Source organism: Lucilia sericata, unplaced genomic scaffold, assembly GCF_015586225.1.
Source record: "Lucilia sericata isolate MDLA Ls3-8-SP2 unplaced genomic scaffold, ASM1558622v1 Contig000220F_arrow, whole genome shotgun sequence".
NCBI lineage: Eukaryota > Metazoa > Arthropoda > Insecta > Diptera > Calliphoridae > Lucilia > Lucilia sericata.
Window position 1 is genome coordinate 106,023 of NW_023994248.1, and position 20,305 is coordinate 126,327.

Here is a 20,305-nt window from a genome sequence, read left to right on the forward strand (position 1 = left end):
TTATAAAACTTTAACATTTTCTTAATAGGTTAATAAGTTGTCCCAACTTGTAGGCAAAGAAAATTTCCACGTAGTCTCTCTACACAAAGGATACATTCAGGAAACAAAAATACAGACTTTTTCAGAAAAGCCTTTTAGAACAATAGTTGATAGTTTTGATTCTGAGAAAATAAATTATTACACGTATAAACTAAAAAAATGCAAATGGTTTGGCTGTAGTTATCAAAGGTTTAAATAGCTCTGTACCAACTGATGACATTTAAAGGTTATGACATTAAAAGGTTATGAAGTGAAGCCCATTCACAATATATTTAACAAGGACAAAATTCCTCATCCAATGTTTAGAATTAAAATTACTTTTAACTCTTCACAATTGAAGAAAATACACAGTTTAAGATATCTTCTTAATCGCAAAATAATTGTAGATGAACCCATTAAGCGCAGAGGTCCTCCTTAATGCCTAAATTGCCACGTGTTCGGTCACACCAGAACTTTATGCAAATTCATTAGAAATCCATTAAGATTGTCCCCGCCCAAAAACAGATAATAATAAAAAAAAATGCAGTAACTGTGGTCAAAATCACACTGCTAACGATCGCGGATGTCCAGTATATCTACACATGCAACAATCAAATAACGCTAGAAGATCTTTATATGCTCAATATAAAGCTTCTAACTTCCCAAGCCTTCCTAATACTTCTAGCGCTCAATATAAAAGTATTACAAATAAAAGCAATCAGAATAAATAGTAAGCCCATACGACAAAATTGGGCTCCGTTACCGAAATTAACACAAAACAAACTTCCAGTGCCCAATATATAATAATAATAATACAAATAAGAATAATGAAAATTGCAAACAAGTAATGAAAATAATACCACATTATTTGAGAATCTAATTCAAACCATGAACAGTTTCATGGCAAATATGCAAAATATGTTTCAACAACTAATGCATAATCAAAGCATGCTCATGCAGATCCTGCTAAATAAAAATGAATTCTCTAAGAATTTGTTTTTGGAATGCTAACGGCCTTAGCCAACACAAGAATGAAGTAGAACAATTCCTGCTACTTCAGGAAATTGACGTACTACTCGTCTCTGAAACACACTTTACCCTAAAGAATTGTTTCAAAATTAACGGATACTACACTTACGATACAAAACATCCAACTGGCAGAGCCTGTGAGAAAAAATATTAGACATTTCAAATTGCCAGAATACAAAAAGGACCATATCCAGGCCACCTCTATAAATATACCTCATAGCAGAGTTACAATATCTTCAATATATTGTCCTCCTAGGTATAATGTTAATCGAGAGCAGTTTCTCGATTACTTTAAAACTCTTGGCCCAAGATTCATAGTAGCTGGTGATTATAATGCAAAACATACATTTTGGGACTCTCGCCTCATTACTCCCAAAGGCAGACTATTGCTAGAAGCAATATCGCATGACAGACTAGATGCCACCACTCGCGTACAGTTTTAACGTTATTAGAAACCCCAAATAAATTGGAAAACTATTGTTCTTGTTTCCCTAACAAGATGACGAACTGGTTAAAGTATTGAATGTATGTTAGCTCACACTTGCCACAAAATATTTCATTGAAAAATTACCATGAAATACAATCCGCTATCGATATATTTAAGGATATCTTACAAGATGCTGTCAAAGTGTCTACACCCCCAGTCACCTTGGGAGACTACAAAAATACGAAATGTCCTAGAAATATTATTGAGTCTCTAATTAAAGAAAAGAGAACACTCAGACGTCAATGGCAACAATCGCGATCTCCAAACATAAAGGTTAAACTTAATCAGTTTCAAAGAAGACTTCACATCGCCTTAAAAAATAATAAGGAATATAATCTGAGAAAGAAAAGAGAATATGGTCTCTGGAAAGCTACTAAGAAAACAGAATATAGTCTTTGGAAAACTGTTAAACATATGCAATGCCCTATTGCATATGAGAAATACGTCAGAAAAACTTGAAGCATTCGCCAATCACTTGGAGCATGTGTTTACTGGAAATGATACAGATTCTTCTATTAGAGCTAACATTGTAAATAATGTGGTTCCACGCCCAATAAAATTCCGTTTCTCTACCGTGAAGACGACAATCAAAGGTCTAGAGACAGGAAAATCACCTGGTATAGATAAAATTACCACCACGATTCAATTCAGCACTGAGAATTATTTTGTTCATCTTTAACTCGATGCTACGTATTGGATATTTTCCTACCTTATGGAAAGTGTCCGAAATTGTTATAATATAACCGGGGAAAGATGTCACTTAAGTGACATCATACCGTTCCATTGGCCTGTTGTCTATATTCTCAAAACTTTTTGAAAAGTTATTGCTTGAAAGCCTTATAGTACACTTTAACTATAATTGCATTATTCCTGACCATCAGTTTGGTTTTAGAAGAAAGCACAGCTCTATCGAACAGGTATATCGAATAACTACTTTTATTCGGAAGGCCTTCGAGAGCAAGCAGTATTGCTCAGCATTATTCATAGATATTTCAAAATCTTTCGATAAAGTCATACACAAAATTATCACATTACTACCTGCGAATGTTCACAAACTGCTTAAAAGTTACACATATATGAAAGATCTTTTTAAATCAGATCTAAAGATGTGATCTCTTCACGAAGAAAAATATCTGCTGGAGTACACCAGGGGAGTATTCTAGGTCCGTTCCTATATATTTTATATACTGCAGATATGCCAACGAGCGCACTGACATACACATCTACATTTGCGGATGATACCGCTTTTGTAAGCATACAAGATAACCCTTCAATAGCTTCTGAACAACTCCAGTTTCACAACGGCGAATTGGAAAAGTGGCTGGACAAATGGAAAATAAAAGTCAATGCAACAAAATGTACACACGTTACATTTACTTTAAGACGGGAAAATTGACCTCCCGTAGAGATAAACAATATAAACATTCCTGAACAAAGCCATGTATGATATCTTGGTATCCACCTTAATCGCCGCTTAACATGGACTCAACACATTGAAGCCAAGGTTACACAAATAAAATTAAAGTCAGCTCAAATGTACTGGCTAATTGGACCACGATCAGCTCTAGACTTAGAGTACAAAGTGCTTTTGTACAAAACAGTTATAAAACCGATATGGCTATACGGCATTCAACTGTGGGGAATAGCCTCCTCATATAATGTTGAAAAATTACAAAGAAAACAGTCAGCACTGTTAAGGTCAATAACAGGTGCCTCGTGGTACATTCGCAATAGTAATATTCATAGGGATCTCAATGTCCCCATAATACGCGAGGAGATTAAATTCTCTTGTTTAACCTACTTGTCGAAATCCCTTGCCAGGGAGTTGCTGTCATTTGAGGGTTTTAGACGACTGAGAAGAACGGAAACATTGGATTTTGCCAGATAATCAAATTATCGAGAACTTTGGTTGAAATTGCAGCGGCAATAACAACGTTATTTATAGTTTAGGTTAAAATTTAAATACTTATTGTAAATTTCTATATAAGAAAGAATAATGAAATAAAAAAAAAGAAAAATTTCTTACAAAAAATATTCTTTATTTTCATTAAAAAAAGAAATTAAACAAAAAATTTCCAAAATTTTATACATATATGCATATAAAGTTAATATGTATAAAATTTACATCCAAATTTTATAAGGAAATATAATTAAAAAACAAGTTAGAGTGTTATATTCGGCTATGCCGAATCTTAAATACCCTCCACCAGCAAGCTACTTTTTATTAAAACCCGTTTAACTATCTAATTTTTAGCTTGACAAAATTTTTGTTTCCGTAGTGAGGGTACTAACATTTATGCATATGTGGAACTAATTTTGATTAGGTTCATAAAGTTTTATATTAATAGGTCAGTTGCAAACATTTTAATATAATGATTTATATATACACAAACATACTCATGTCGAATTTTATCTGGATATAATCATTAATAATGAATTAAGTGGTATTACGTGATTTTCAGAAGTAAAATTCCTTATAACGATTTATGTATACAAAATACACATTTATGTCAAATTTTATCCCGCTGACTTTGATTGTCATTGTGCGTTTAAGTAATTTTCGGAAATTATCCTTATATGGGAGTTGTTACCAATTATGGACCGATCAAGAAAAAATTTCGTATAATGAAAAAAAAACAATCAAGTCGAATATTACTCTAATAGATTTATTAATTAATAAAATATGTGCGTTTAAGTGATTTTCGGAAGTAGACCTTATATAGGAACTATGACCTCTCCAGAAAAATTTCATAGAGTGCTTCATATGTATGTACAGAAAACATATTTGTGTCGAATTTTATCAAGATAGCTTTATTTGACAATGAAAAATGTGAGTTTAAATTATTTTCGGAAGTGGGCCTTATATGGGATCTATGACCAATAATGGGCTGATCCGCGGAAAAATTGATAATGAATGTGCGTTTAGGTGATTTTTGGAAGTGGACCTTAAATGCGAGCTATGACCAATTGTGGACCGACTGAAATCTACGTCGATAGTATGATTTCTATTAATATTATATTTGTACGTACACAATTTTGTGTTGATACCGATATATTTGAGGGAGTTATTAACGATAAAGTAAAATTTTGTGTTGATACCGATATATTTGAGGGAGTTATTAACGATAAACTAATTTCCGGGAATGTACACCTTGGTATGCAGGCTATGGGAAATATTGGATCAATTGTTATGAACATATTTTATCCCTGGCACAAAAAAAATAATGTGTGACAAACTTCATCGAAATATCTTTGGTAGTTTCTGATAATACTACTAAGAATTGGAAAAAAACGTTATTTTTTCGAGGTAGTCTGAAATTCGTACTCATAACTTTTTCAATACCAAACTGTACATGAGAATAAAGAATGTTTTGTGGAATTTCGTGAATTTCTATTGCTTCGTTTTAACGTGAGCAGGTTATATATATATATATTATATATATATATATATATATATATATATATATATATATATATATATATATATATATATATATATATATATATATATATATAAATATATATATATATATATATATATATATATATATATATATATATATATATATATACAGTATACAGAAATACTGACGATTGGTTTTATATAAAAAAAGATATTATTTTTTTAAAATCTACTTTTAGTTCCGAAATCTTGAAATTTGGGCCGATTGGCTCCGGAATTAATTAGTACAACAGTTTTTTCTCATTTCTACGATTTTTTTTCCACTTTAGACCCCGGATTTTGGATCTGGTGGTCATTGAACTTTCCAAATGATGAATTGGAAATAGAATTTTGAACTTTTGAAAAGAGTTGTTATTTCGAAATTAATGTTATATGCATGGATTTGGCCATTTTGAACACAGTACGTTCTTAAAAAACCAAAATTTAACTCCGATTTCTTAAGATTTACAACATAAACATTAAAATTTGGATAATTCTATATATTTCCTTTAATTTAAACAGGTTTTCCAAATACTCCGATTTCCAAAGCATACAATAATGCTACCAATCATATCTTGATATACTCGATACAATAACCATGTTTTATGGATCGGACATTTTATTTGTTCTAGCAACAAATTAAGATGTATCCGTGTTCAGAATTGTTCAATTCGTATTCATACCACCAATTGAGCCTGATTTAATATAAAAATCTTACTATTTTGGACAGTAATCAATTTCAGAACCGATATGTAGTGTAAGTTATTGACATGGTCACCATTTGACGATTATTGGCAGTATTTAGGAGTGTGTAATGGATGATTGGAACCAAAAAACTTGTTTTAATTAATGAATACTAGTACAAATATTATTAATATCGCATTTTAAGATACAAATTTTAGGAAATCGCCGTTAAATAAACGCTATACTATGTTAAAAGCGGCAATGTTCCGCAATAGGTTGCAATTATTGTAAAGAAACAATTAATTTAAATATTAAAATATCGTCTTCCAATGCATCATAATGAACAAACGAGGGATATTATTGAATACCCGATCCAAATAGTCAGATGTTCTTAAATAGGAAAAAATGCTCCTATAAATAATATTCAGATCAATTAGCAAAAATTTCAATTTTTCGGAACAAAAAGTGAATTTTTTCCATGTTATAGTGTACAGAATATTTTATTATAAAATAATTACATTCAAACACGTAAAATTTTCACGAATTGTGTTAATATCTTTAAGCCAAATACATATTGAAATTATCTGTATACTTACTTTTTTGACGTAAATTTTGCACCTATTTAACTACACCTTAAAAGAGAACTCAAGTAACCAAAATAACCCAGAAAAAAGTAGTGAATAATAATTATCATAATTGTTTTTAATAAATAAATGTGTTACTCTTTTGATTTTTGAAAAAATAATATCCTTTTTTAAATAAAACCAATTGTCAGTATTTCTGTATACTTATTTTTGAGATTAACTGTATATATATATTAGGCTTCACGCAATATTTTTGAAATGGTGATATCATACCTTTTATGACAGTTTTTGAAACAGCGCTAATATTGGCGTAATTATTTTGTTAAAATTTCAACTCCTTCAACTCCTTGAAAATTTAAAGTCTCATCACATCTAAAGGGTTAATGATAAATTTTTTGTTTTTGCACCATTTGTCTCAGCAAAAAGCATACTTTGATTATGCACAAAGAAAAAATTTTTTGAAAAAAGTGCATCTTTGGATAATACTAAATGCACTTTTGAAGCATTATAAAAATGAGAAATTAAGGTCATTCTTATTGATTTTTCCTATAAAATCAATGATTAGAGCATGATTTCCTATAAATTCTACACTTTCTGCTCTGTAAAAAATGTCGCTCAAAATCAGTGGTTTCCGCCTCAGATATGCAGAGGAAGGAGTTGGTCTATAAAATCTATAATGCTTTTTTTACAGGCACCTTACATTACCTTTTTGTCGGAGCAATCCATTGTATTTATCACCCCTTCAGATCTACAACCACGAAAAGAAAAATTTTCAAAAAGTTCATAAAAGTTTTTCCGTTATATTTCTAAGGGCCAATCTTTAGGTGAAAGATTAGCGATTAAATTAAAATTAATCCTCGAAAGATGTTTTTGAGTACTCAATTAGTTAATTTTGTTTGCAAGTTTAAGATCCCAATGGAGGTGGTTTAATCTTAAGCACGAAATGCAAAAGTGTAAACAGCTGATGCAAAAAAATTAATAAAATTTTTATAAATATAAACATTAAAATGTTCTATTTATTGATTAGTATAAATTATGGACACTTCAAAATACATTTTTTTGTTTCTAATTTAAGTTTTCATTAATTTTCATATTAAATTTACAATTGTCTTCTTCTTTTTTATAAAATATGCATTGTTTTGATAACAAACAGTGACATTTTCTGTTGTTTTGTATGGCAACACTGCGAAGTTTAATCTTGTACTCAAAAACATCAAAGGGGATTAACATAAAATTCAATTTATTTTTAGATTAACTAATCTGATTATTAATTGGCATCTGATTACAATCTCAAAAACCCGCTCTAAATGACAAAAACTAATTTCACGCAACAATTCGCTGTTATTCGAATACCAGCACTCATGATAAATTTATTTATTTATATATAAGTCAATGGATTAAATCCTTACAGACTTTTATAATAATATACAAAAATAGTTTACAATTACATATATTAATTATTTAAAAAATGAATTATGTTATTTTTAATTACATTAGTATTACTACAGAAATCGATGATATGAAAAAGATTATTATAGTCTGCATAATCACCTTAATGCATCAGCTTGGGCATAATTAGTTCTAGCATTTCTGATATAAAGTGGTTAAAATGACGCGACGATCGTTGAGGAATGTTAAAAGTAACATTATTTACAAGAAATTCTGAACAGACTTCACCATTAATTATATTAATCATAAATAATACATTAAGCAAAGTTCTTCTACTGTGCAGTGTAGGTAGTTTTATTAATTTAAGTCTGTCAGTGTAGGATGGTAGGTTCACATCAGGACTCCAAGGCAGACCACGTAAACAGAATAGCAGAAATTGTTTCTGTACAGACTCTATACGCTGTATATGAATATTGTAATAAGGATCCCAGATAACAGAGCCATATTCCAGTATAGGTCTTACTAAGAAAATGTAAAGTTGTTTAGTGATGTAGGGATCACTAAATTCCTTAGCCCAACGTTTTGAGAATGGAAGTACACCTCTAGCCTCATTTATAGTCATGGCAATGTGTGAAACAAAGTTTAGTTTATAATCCAGTAAAAAAAGTTTTCAGCAGTAAAAAAAAAAGTTTTCAACAGATTCGAGCTGGTAATTTCCTAAAGTATAGTTGGCAGGAATGTAATTATTTCTGGAAAATCGCATAAGTTGTAGTAAATTTTTTTTTTTAAATTTTAGGATTTAAAATAATTGAATTTTAATTATCTTTTGTGTGGGTCAGTATGCTCAGTGCTTGGAAGCTGGAATGGCTGAGCTCGCCGGATTGGGAGGGTTCTTGACCATACGTGACCTCAAAATCCTACATAAACAAAAAAAGAAAACAATGTCTTCCAAGACTGAAAATGTAATGAAATCTAAACAATACAAACTGGGCTTTTGCTATTTATTGCTATTGGGATATGTTTAATAAATATATTGGTGACAGATGATATTATCACTTGGAACACTTAGAAACTGAAAACCCACCCTCTTACACATTTGATACATTCGTGTTCGTGTTTTTTTTTTTTGTATCTTTCCCAAAAGAAAATTAGTCAAATATCTAAAACATCTTACGTAAAATCGGCTTCATTATTAGCACTCCCCAAAATGATAACATCTACTCAAAATTACTCATAATGGCAATTCAAAAATTATTTATTAGTTTATAATAAAACCCTTTAATATTAGTAAAAATTACTAACTTAATCATAAGCTTAATAATATAAATTAAAATTAACTTTTTTTTTTTTATCTTTGCAATTGATAGTTTAGTATTTTTTTTTTTTTCCTTTTTGAAAATTAAATGAAATTCATAATATATATATATATAGTTTTAGCTATGAATCGAACGCATGTTAAATAATGAAATGTATATTATAACTCACTGTTTGATGTATCTTCAGGTTGCAGATTTATTCCACAAATTTTTACCCTTATTTATTACTCTTCCAATATATTGTTTGCAGTAGTTGATGGTTTGAGCTCAAAACATCCATGGAACTGAAACTTTTAGAAATATATATGAATAAATTGCTAAATAAAATTAATAAGAAATAATATACATAGATTGTCTAACATGCTGTAACTTATAATTTAATTTCGATATTAAAATATAGTTATTACATTAGATTGTTAAAATAAACATATCAGGGATGAAAATAATGTTCAATATATGCACTTAACATTAGTCTGTTAAGAAATTTTAAAACTTACATTTACACATAATTCTCATATAATTGATATAATGTTAAGAGTATACATTGAACTTTATTCTTTACAGTTGTAAAGTTACTGATAACATTAAGAGAAACTTAACTATTACTAAAAGTCAAACTTACAATCATATATTCAAAGTCTTACTTTAAATTCTTTTACATCTTCTTCTTTGTCTTATCTATACTTATCAAATTGATGATTATTGGAGACATCGCCTTATTGTTGTTCTTTTATGTAAAAAGTTTACTGCTGTTGTTTTTGTTGAATTGTTCTTTTTTTAACTTGGGTTGCAGCAGTGGGCAACTATTCAGCAATTAATCGACGAAGCTGCCAGTAATTTTGTTTATGAAAAGTGAAGTAAATCTCGATTTTGTTTCTCCCAGCTTTTGATTACTTTTATCATGATTTTAAATGCTCCAACATGTAAATAACAGAACTAGGCTTAATAAAGACGATTTGGTATTAAAATTTTCGAAATAGTGGACTTTGGACTTGAACATGTGGCGTGTATTGTGTATCGAATCACATGAAATTTTTATGGAATTCAGCAATCCATGCTTTAAATCTAAAATCGACATCAAGGTTTGGATGTTGCCAATAGAGAAACTTATGTATATCATATTCCAAAAAAATTGATTTCGTACAATAAAGCCCTGAGGATTAATTAAGCATTATACTACTGAAATAATTATTTTAGAAATTCACAAAAACCTACCAATTAAAATTGGGCTTTATAAATAATAAAAATTATTATTTAAATTGACGATGTTTATCGATTAATTAATATCACTTTTGATTTTTAAGACTTAGTGTAATTTATATATATGTACGTCAATATGTTTTTATATTCCGCAAAATAGACTTTGTGCTTACAAAATTATATTGAAAAGACTTTTAGCGGAAGACAAAGTTCGGCTCAACAACTCGGGATTAATTAGACATGCAATTTATGTAATTACTTGATAATCACTTCAGTTATCGTTATTTACCAATGTTGCTAACTCCAGTCAAAACTGTGATCAATTTATGTCATAACATGAGATGATGTCGTGAATCATCTATATTCATGTATTAATTAATGATGATTATCTTATGATTAATTTATGATTTAAGAGCATAGACAAATTTTTATGAGTTCATTTTAATTCTCTTATGAATAAAAATAACAATAAATATAACTAACATAATGTTAGTATAAATAACTTTGTTCAGAAGATTTCTTGTTGGTATTTTTAAGTGTTGCCATTTTCGATAATTTATAAAATTAAACTACATTTATATTTTAAGTTAGTATAATTAATTCGTTAATATTAAGTTTATATATTTTATATAAAGTAATTAAGGTAAAAGTGTTCTGAACAGTTAATAATTAAAGTAAGTTTCTAAAATACAATAATTATATCAAAATTTAACAATGTTAATTAGTTTAAGTATATAAAAATAACATACTATAGGCCTATTTTTAAGAAATTCATGAAGATAATATATAATGTGTAGTATGATTATGATTTGTATTAAAAGGAAAATCTTCGGAAAATATAAAAATAATAATAACATGCATAACAAAATTCAAACGTAATATCAATCTAAACATTTTTTTTTTTTTAACAAATATAACAATCTACAAACTTCTGGTTTTAAAAAAATTTCAACAATTGTCTTTTAAAAATTAAATTTTTCAACAAAATCTGTTACAAAACCTTCTTTGTAGAACTAGTTTATCTAGTTCGAAAATAAGGAAAATCAGATTTTGAATGTGATTTTCGTGGGGCACGACCACACCCTGAGTATACTGTTAGCCGGGTAATTGTTTAGGTATGGATTTCCCTATAATGGCTTCAGGTCTTTTGCATGATACATGCCAATGTATTTTCCTGCAGGTGTCTCGAGTTCATAACAAGATGATCCAACTTTTTTTCTTATTTTACACTTAATATAAGGTGGTAGAAGTTTAGCATTTATTCCTTTCCTCGTGTCCGATTGTTTAAAACTTTTCCTTAACACTTCCTGTCCAGGTTTATAACAAATGTCCCTACTTCTTAAATTGTACCTTTTTGAAGCGTTTTCGTGAGCAATAACTAAATTTTCTTTTACTTTTTCATGTAGGTTAGACATTCTACAATCATTGGGAATAATATTACCTTGAGGTTCATCTAAACAATTTATTTTCTGTAAGAGTGGATATGCAGATCCATGTGTAATCATGTTGTAGCCAAATGTACAAAAATATGGTGAACACTTAATGGCATCGTGGTAATCGCTCCTTAAAATATTAGCAATCTTAGAAACGTACAAGTCCCACCTGTCTTGCTTTTCTTTTAATAAAATGCGAAGTTTTACAAGAAATTCGCGGTTTGTTCTTTCAGACACATTAGCTTGTGGTGAGTATAATGCTGTCTTTATATGGTAAATACCGTAAACATTTAGAAAATCCTTCATTTGTGACGACACGAATTGTTTTCCGTTATCTGAGTGAACATATTGTGGGACTCCAAACTGGTGGAAAATATTTTCTTCTAGAAATTTTATTATGGCGGAACTTGTTGCCTTTTTAAGCGGCTTTAAGAATATATATTTGGTAAAATGGTCTATTGCAACGAAAACGGTCGAATTACCCATTTTTGTTCGAGGGTATGGACCTAATAAGTCCATATATATCCTCTGAAATGGACGTTCAGAAATAACTTGTCGACCCATAGCTGGCCTAAGTGTTTGGTTTGTGGGTTTGACAAGTTTACAAACTTCACAATTAGAGACATACCGTTTAATATCACGGGACATTTTTGGCCAAAAGTATTTCTCTCTTATCCTGTTCAACGTTTTTGCGAAACCTCCGTGACATGAGTTAAATACATGATTCATTTTAATAGCCTGTTGACAAAGTTCCTTGGGTAGCCACAATCTCCATAGTGATAATTCATCCACAAACTCTCCTTTACGAAACTTGACCCTATGATAAATATAATCTTCAGAAACTATTGTGTCTGGGAATTTATCAGGATTTTTCAATAATTCTGTTTTCAATGTTGTATACTCATCTGATTTAAAAAATGGAGAAGTAATATCAATTTCGGATGGTAAAAATGGTAGAGAAACTTCATCTACATCAAGTCGTGACAATGCGTCAGGTACTGTGTTAGCTGATCCTTTTCTATACTCTATTTCAAAATCAAAACTCTGTAATTTTATACTCCACCGTCCAAGTCGTCCAGACAAATCCTTTTGGGACATTAACCAACGAAGACTGGAGTGGTCTGTAACTATTTTGAAGGGAAGTCCTTCTACATAAGGACGAAATCTTTTGAGACACACAATAGCGGCGAGACACTCCAGCTCTGTGACCGTATAGTTCTTTTGGTTTTTATTCAACTTCTGGGAAACATATGCCACTGGGTGTTCCCTTCCCTTTTCGTCGGTCTGAGTAAGTACGCCACCTACACCTACACGTGATGCATCACACTGAATAGTAAATGGCCGATTAAAGTCTGGTTGCACGAGTACTGGAGCAGATGTTAATGCTTCCTTTAACTTGGCAAATGACGTTTCTGCCTCAGACGTTAATGCAAATTTTTCTCCCTTTTTCAAACAGTCGGTGAGAGGAGCTGTTAGGTCAGAAAAGTTGGGAATAAACTGGCGATACCACCCGGTCATACCAATGTATCTTCTTATCTGTCTAGGACTTTTAGGCAAAGGAAAATCTAAAATTGCTGCAACTTTATTTTTATCGGTCTTTAAACACCCCTGTCCTACTATGTACCCAAGGTATTTAATCTCCTTTTGGCAAAACCGACTTTTCTCGACGTTGATGGTCAAATTCGCGCTTTTTAAACATGTTGCAACTTCATGTAGTATATCAATGTGGGTCTTAAAGTCTTTTGTGCAAATTAGCAGGTCATCTAAATAGATGAATACGTTTTCACGGAGTCGACTGGGGATAGTCTTGTCCATTAGACGACTCATCCTTTGTGCGGCGTTGCAGAGCCCGAAAGGCATTACTGTAAAGTGATACAGTGGCCGGCCAGGTACTGCAAATGCCGTTTTTTCTTTGGAAGACTCATCTAAAGGTATCTGCCAAAAGGCGTCTTTTAAATCGATACCTGTAATATAGTGAGTATCCTGTAAACGACTTAAGAGCCCATTGATATGAGGCAATGGATATGCATCCTTTTTCGTTAACGTATTTAGTTTACGTGAGTCGAGGCAAAGTCGAATTTTACCGGGTTTCCTAACTAAAACTATTGGACTACAATACGGGCTGTTGCTCTCTTCAATTACTCCTAATCGTAACATACGATCGAGCTCACTATATGCCTCGGCCTGTCGAGGAGGAGATAGTGGGTAATGTTTTATCTTGAAAGGTACGGAATCGCCTGTATCTATGGTATGTACTTCTAATGATGTGCGGCCTAAACCAAGCTTGCTGCATGAAGGAAATTTTTCTATAACACGTTTTAATTCGAAAAGTTGTAAGTCCGTCAGAGTATGTATATTACTGTTAATATCATTGCCGAATGTTTCACTGTCCAATGAAATATCCGATACAAAAAGTTCAGGAGCAATATTGAAAATTTTCCAAAAATTGATGCCTAAATATAAAGACTGTTTCAAACTAGGGGCTAAGTAAAAAAGTATATTTTTTGAATCATTATTGTAAGTAGTTTTTATTTCTAGGAAACCAATGACATTTTGTTTGCCGCCATCGGCTGTTTTTAACGTGGTGTAAATTGAAGTATAGTCCAATTTAAGGTTCGCTAAAAGTTCTAAGCAACCTTTCCCTAACACACTGATTGAGGCTCCAGAATCGAGGAGTCCAAATATTTCAACAGTACCAAAATAAACTTTTGCATATGGCCTGTTATCCCTTATTTCATTCAAAACTGTTGACTCTATTATTCTCACAAATTCTCTTCTCCTCTTATATCTTTCCCTACATTTGATTATTTTCTTCGGTACCAGATTATCCTTATATATCCTTGCCTTAGCTTGTTTATACTTTAACATTCTGTGGTGAAAAGAATCCTCAATTTGTTTATTATTATCTAATTCGAAATCTTTACTTGTACTTGTGTCTCTAGTCAAAACCGTAAATAACTCTATATCATTAGCCTTTTTAAGTCCAGGATTGTCAACTTGTGTTCCAACATCAATATTAGAGGGATTTTTGTATGAAAACGAGGGACCCTCTTCTACTCGTTCAGATTCCTGTTTTTTGAATGATTTTTACACTGAGGAGTAGTGATATTTTTCTCCCCACATCTAAAGCAAAATAGGTTACGCTTTTCCGATGGACAGTCGTAAAACGAGTGTCCGACTTGGTCACAGTTCCAACACTTAAAGTGTCGTGTGTCCACATCCTTACGTTCCTTGGTATGATTACCTTGATATCTAAACGCAGCTATTTCTTCTTTATCCTCATCAGCTAATTCTTCTGTGTTCTCACTGGATTCTATTTCTGAAATATGTCTGTTCTGAAATCTAAGCTGTTGTTTCCTAACGACATATTTTTCCGCCTTTCTTGCACAATCCCTTAAATGATCCAGGCTAAATAGATCAGTCGCAAATAACAGTGAACCAAGAGATTCTTTAACATTATTCTTTATTAAGTCTATCATTTTATTCTCACTCATTGGTTGCGAAAGACGTGAGTTCATAGAAATCATCTCGGAAAAATAGTCATCAAATGATTCTTTTGGCAATTGACGGCGTTCTATCATCCTCACAAGTTTATCACAGTCATTTTCCATTTTACCATACTGTTTAGTTAAAGCTATTTTTATATCATCATACTTAGCGTTTGGATTCTGTTTCAGGAATGACCAGAACCAAGAATCGGCTTTGCCTTTTAAAAGAGTCTGAAAGTTTGAACTTATATACTCGTCAGAACAACAGTATCTATTTTTGAGTGTATCGACTTTGAATAGAAAATCGCTAACATCATCAGAGCCATCATATGTGATGTTCCATTTGTCCATCCTAACCGAATCAGTTGAGCAATTACTTCTGCTTGAGTTTGAATTAATGCTTTGATTGTGGAACGAAATGTTATTTCCCTCATTTCTATTATTGCTAGCATTACTAGGATTCATTGGGGGTTGGTTATACTGAAGAGGATTTCTACTAAAGCCTTCTAATAAGGATTGTCGTAAATTGGATATTTCTCCCATAAAAGCGTTATGGTTAAGTGTTAGAACACGTTCCAATCTAGACGTTAAAACATTTAGATCGTTACCACTACTTGATGGGATTGGTTGAGAACCACTTGTTAAACTATTGGTGTCATTTTCATTACCCATATTGACTGTTGGTTCGACTGTTTGTAAAGAAGACTGTAAATTGCTATCTCTAACTTGAGCGGCTAATGGGCTTTTTGCTATTCGATGTCTTGACGTAAAAGGACTATCACTACTATCATCTATAGGTCCTGGTACATGTATGTTTCGAGCTCTTGCTCTAGTTAGAATAGGACTCTCACTCACTCGTGGCCTAGGTACAAAAGGATTTTCTGAATTTTCATCAAATGTGTAGTCTATCTGGCTATCACTTATTGGCTCCTCATTAATTTTTGGCCTGCCCTTTCTCTTTGACATAACTTAAAAAAAACTTTAAACAAAATTCAAATAGCTGTATAATTACAAAATATGTTCATTTAATTTTGGGGTAATGCTTAACTTCACTTCAATTACGAATATAGTAGACAAAGACTAATATTTTATAAACAAAACTTATCCCACCTCCATATACCTATTTAAAACTAAATTTTCCATGATCATATTAATGTGTCGCAAATGTTGTTCTCTATTTGAACAAAATACAACATGACTTACACAAAATATTAATCAACTATTGAAACTAAAGTGATGAAAACAATTCTATCTAATGAAAGCAGCTAGACAAGATTTAAAAGGGACAAAATCTCGAATGACTTACTTCCATAAAAAGATAAATATAGGTGTAATAAAATTGACTTTTCTCTGCAACATGGGTAAAAGTACCACATATGACTAGTGAAAAAGTAAAACGTTAGTATTAAAAAATGGAGAAATAGATTGCAATATATCTGACCAAATTATATATCAAATCATAATCAGATAAAGACAAATCTAAGAAAATAAAAAAAACTCGAAAACGACATTACTGCCGAAATCGTTGGGCGCCATTTCTATTTATGTAGTAAATTTTTTTTTTTAAATTTTAGGATTTAAAATAATTGAATTTTAATTATCTTTTGTGTGGGTCAGTATGCTCAGTGCTTGGAAGCTGGAATGGCTGAGCTCGCCGGATTGGGAGGGTTCTTGACCATACGTGACCTCAAAATCCTACATAAACAAAAAAAGAAAACAATGTCTTCCAAGACTGAAAATGTAATGAAATCTAAACAATACAAACTGGGCTATTGCTATTTATTGCTATTGGGATATGTTTAATAAATATATTGGTGACAGATGATATTATCACTTGGAACACTTAGAAACTGAAAACCCACCCTCTTACACATTTGATACATTCGTGTTCGTGTTTTTTTTTTTTTGTATCTTTCCCAAAAGAAAATTAGTCAAATATCTAAAACATCTTACGTAAAATCGGCTTCATTATTAGCACTCCCCAAAATGATAACATCTACTCAAAATTACTCATAATGGCAATTCAAAAATTATTTATTAGTTTATAATAAAACCCTTTAATATTAGTAAAAATTACTAACTTAATCATAAGCTTAATAATATAAATTAAAATTAACTTTTTTTTTTTTATCTTTGCAATTGATAGTTTAGTATTTTTTTTTTTTTCCTTTTTGAAAATTAAATGAAATTCATAATATATATATATATAGTTTTAGCTATGAATCGAACGCATGTTAAATAATGAAATGTATATTATAACTCACTGTTTGATGTATCTTCAGGTTGCAGATTTATTCCACAAATTTTTACCCTTATTTATTACTCTTCCAATATATTGTTTGCAGTAGTTGATGGTTTGAGCTCAAAACATCCATGGAACTGAAACTTTTAGAAATATATATGAATAAATTGCTAAATAAAATTAATAAGAAATAATATACATAGATTGTCTAACATGCTGTAACTTATAATTTAATTTCGATATTAAAATATAGTTATTACATTAGATTGTTAAAATAAACATATCAGGGATGAAAATAATGTTCAATATATGCACTTAACATTAGTCTGTTAAGAAATTTTAAAACTTACATTTACACATAATTCTCATATAATTGATATAATGTTAAGAGTATACATTGAACTTTATTCTTTACAGTTGTAAAGTTACTGATAACATTAAGAGAAACTTAACTATTACTAAAAGTCAAACTTACAATCATATATTCAAAGTCTTACTTTAAATTCTTTTACATCTTCTTCTTTGTCTTATCTATACTTATCAAATTGATGATTATTGGAGACATCGCCTTATTGTTGTTCTTTTATGTAAAAAGTTTACTGCTGTTGTTTTTGTTGAATTGTTCTTTTTTTAACTTGGGTTGCAGCAGTGGGCAACTATTCAGCAATTAATCGACGAAGCTGCCAGTAATTTTGTTTATGAAAAGTGAAGTAAATCTCGATTTTGTTTCTCCCAGCTTTTGATTACTTTTATCATGATTTTAAATGCTCCAACATGTAAATAACAGAACTAGGCTTAATAAAGACGATTTGGTATTAAAATTTTCGAAATAGTGGACTTTGGACTTGAACATGTGGCGTGTATTGTGTATCGAATCACATGAAATTTTTATGGAATTCAGCAATCCATGCTTTAAATCTAAAATCGACATCAAGGTTTGGATGTTGCCAATAGAGAAACTTATGTATATCATATTCCAAAAAAATTGATTTCGTACAATAAAGCCCTGAGGATTAATTAAGCATTATACTACTGAAATAATTATTTTAGAAATTCACAAAAACCTACCAATTAAAATTGGGCTTTATAAATAATAAAAATTATTATTTAAATTGACGATGTTTATCGATTAATTAATATCACTTTTGATTTTTAAGACTTAGTGTAATTTATATATATGTACGTCAATATGTTTTTATATTCCGCAAAATAGACTTTGTGCTTACAAAATTATATTGAAAAGACTTTTAGCGGAAGACAAAGTTCGGCTCAACAACTCGGGATTAATTAGACATGCAATTTATGTAATTACTTGATAATCACTTCAGTTATCGTTATTTACCAATGTTGCTAACTCCAGTCAAAACTGTGATCAATTTATGTCATAACATGAGATGATGTCGTGAATCATCTATATTCATGTATTAATTAATGATGATTATCTTATGATTAATTTATGATTTAAGAGCATAGATAAATTTTTATGAGTTCATTTTAATTCTCTTATGAATAAAAATAACAATAAATATAACTAACATAATGTTAGTATAAATAACTTTGTTCAGAAGATTTCTTGTTGGTATTTTTAAGTGTTGCCATTTTCGATAATTTATAAAATTAAACTACATTTATATTTTAAGTTAGTATAATTAATTCGTTAATATTAAGTTTATATATTTTATATAAAGTAATTAAGGTAAAAGTGTTCTGAACAGTTAATAATTAAAGTAAGTTTCTAAAATACAATAATTATATCAAAATTTAACAATGTTAATTAGTTTAAGTATATAAAAATAACATACTATAGGCCTATTTTTAAGAAATTCATGAAGATAATATATAATGTGTAGTATGATTATGATTTGTATTAAAAGGAAAATCTTCGGAAAATATAAAAATAATAATAACATGCATAACAAAATTCAAACGTAATATCAATCTAAACATTTTTTTTTTTTTAACAAATATAACAATCTACAAACTTCTGGTTTTAAAAAAATTTCAACAATTGTCTTTTAAAAATTAAATTTTTCAACAAAATCTGTTACAAAGTTTACATTTTCTTAAATTTAAATCTATTAAGTTTTGATTGCACCACGAAAAGAAATTGTTTAGATCGGATTGAAGAAAATAATGATCCTCATATTGGGAGAAACTCAAAAAAATGTTAACATCATCAGCATTAGGGATGCCAAACGGGACTGGCTTTTACAAATCCCGGGATTCGGGATTTTGAAAATTGCAATCCCGGGATCCCGGGACATTTCGGGATCCCGGGATTTTTCGGTATTTCGGGATTTTACGGGATTTCGGGATTACATGAATTTAATTATTTTATATATGAAAATCTTTAAATCATCATATTTGTAAAGAAAATTGTTTAATTTTGTGGAAATTTAACAGACAGAAGATATATTTAAATTAAAACAATCCAATTAATTCCAATTTTTAAATAAAAACTTTCAGAATTGCATAATTTCTGAAACTTTTTAAATACATACTTACTTCCTAAATAAATATCAAGTTCCGAAATTAGACATAAGCTCTTTTTAAAACCTCATACTGTTCCATGTGAACTAATAATTATAACAGATACCAATTCAATTATTCGAACATCAATTTAGAACCTATTCTTTGAAAAATATTTGGAATTTTACTCAAAATACATATTAGTTTTGGAACATATTATTATATTCGTAGTATTAATTTAAAATTTTAGGTGCATTCAGAACAAGGTAATTTACCTTTACCGGTATCATTCAGATTTGTAGAAATTTAGAAATGTAAAATCCTCTAGTATTGAAAAATAAAGTTTGTATTCGACTGTGCCGAAATTAAATACCCACCATCAAAATATTGTAATGTATTGATATTAATATCAGCATCAATGTGATTTTCAGAGGAGGTCCAATTAGGTTTTTTTGTGTCAATTTTGGTCCAAATTTGCAGCCCAAATAGAATGAGTCTTCTAACTCGTGTTTTCAGCTTACAGA

At 30.2% G+C, this 20,305-nt stretch overlaps 1 protein-coding gene across 1 annotated transcript in view; it reads right to left on the reverse strand.

Moving 5' to 3' along the window:
- LOC119602298 (potassium voltage-gated channel subfamily H member 3-like) overlaps positions 1-20,305 on the reverse strand; it is a 175,284-nt gene that overhangs the window by 83,724 nt on the left and 71,255 nt on the right. The gene's annotated exons all lie outside the window — the stretch shown is intronic.